This window comes from Bison bison, unplaced genomic scaffold (genome assembly GCF_000754665.1).
Source record: "Bison bison bison isolate TAMUID 2011002044 unplaced genomic scaffold, Bison_UMD1.0 scf7180017864285, whole genome shotgun sequence".
Taxonomy (NCBI): Eukaryota; Metazoa; Chordata; class Mammalia; order Artiodactyla; family Bovidae; genus Bison; species Bison bison.
In genome coordinates this window covers 893,249-893,773 of record NW_011494857.1, presented here as the reverse complement: position 1 = coordinate 893,773, position 525 = coordinate 893,249, and positions in this window count along the sequence as shown.

Here is a 525-nt window from a genome sequence, read left to right as displayed (position 1 = left end):
ACTTGCAGTAATCCAGAGAGACAGGGAAAGAAAGCTAGCTGAAAGGGAGCCCCAGAGAATCCCAGGGACAGAGACACAGCGAGCTAAGAGATAAGAGAGCCGGAGAGACAAGAAGCAGAGAGATGTAGGCAGAGATGAAAGACAGAGACCAAGAGAAACAAGAAATAAAGAGAGACAGTGATATCTCTTTTCAGAATCAAACTGAAGACGGAGATTCAGAGACCAAGACACAGAGACTGCCAGGAATCCCCAGACACAGGTGACTTTAGAATGGCAAAAACCCAGAGAAAAATGATCCAGAGACATACTCAGAGATACATCCCTGAAATCAGACAGGCCCAAAGCGAAGACATAGCCAGAAGCAGAGACATTCAAAAGAATGAGAGAGATGGAAATTTGTGATTCCAACAGAGGGGCTCAGATGCTCATTTTAAAAAATAGATGAGACACACACACACGGAAACCCGGAGGGCCGCAGAACAGAGGTCTCAGGAAATGGGGAGACAGAGAGAAAGGGGCCCCGAA